Source organism: Mus pahari, chromosome X (assembly GCF_900095145.1).
Source record: "Mus pahari chromosome X, PAHARI_EIJ_v1.1, whole genome shotgun sequence".
Classification (NCBI taxonomy): Eukaryota; Metazoa; Chordata; class Mammalia; order Rodentia; family Muridae; genus Mus; species Mus pahari.
In genome coordinates this window covers 137,797,322-137,797,925 of record NC_034613.1, presented here as the reverse complement: position 1 = coordinate 137,797,925, position 604 = coordinate 137,797,322, and positions in this window count along the sequence as shown.

Sequence of the window (604 nt, the reverse complement as noted above, 5' to 3'; positions counted from 1 at the left end):
CCGCCGCCGCCGCCGCCGCTGCTGCCGCCGCCGCCGCCGCCGCCGCTGCTGCCGCCGCCGCCGCCGCCGCCGCTGCACACTCACTGCCTCGCCCCTCGTGCAGCTCCCGCCTCCTGCTCCAACCAGCACCCAGCTCTCCCCGCGGGCCCGAGACCCGGAACAACTTCCTTCCGGAATGGTCTGGTCCCACCCCTGTCTGGCCCCGCCCACAGTGTCCACCTCCCGCCCAAACTTGCGCTCGCTCGAGAAGAAGCTCGGGCTTCGAGCCCCGCCCACAGGGCGCCGGCGGGCTCTCTAGCGACCTCTGCGGGCTGCGCTCCTCCACGGTTCCCTGAGACACGAAAGTGCGCTCGCGTGTTTCTCCGGCTAGAAGGACGAGAAGCACCCGAGATGGTGCAAGTCTGGGGCTCTTTGGAGTTGAGGATCGCGGCCTAGAGGTCAGCCCTCAACTTGGTCCCCTGGATCTTCTTGCCTTGTGTGCAGATAGACACACCAAGAGGCAGAGGTGTCCGCCAAGCGCGTCTAGCTCTTTACGTGGCCCTCAAAGCCTATCCAGAATCTACACATCTGAGCCTGCTTCTCCTTGACCTCTGTTCCCACCTAC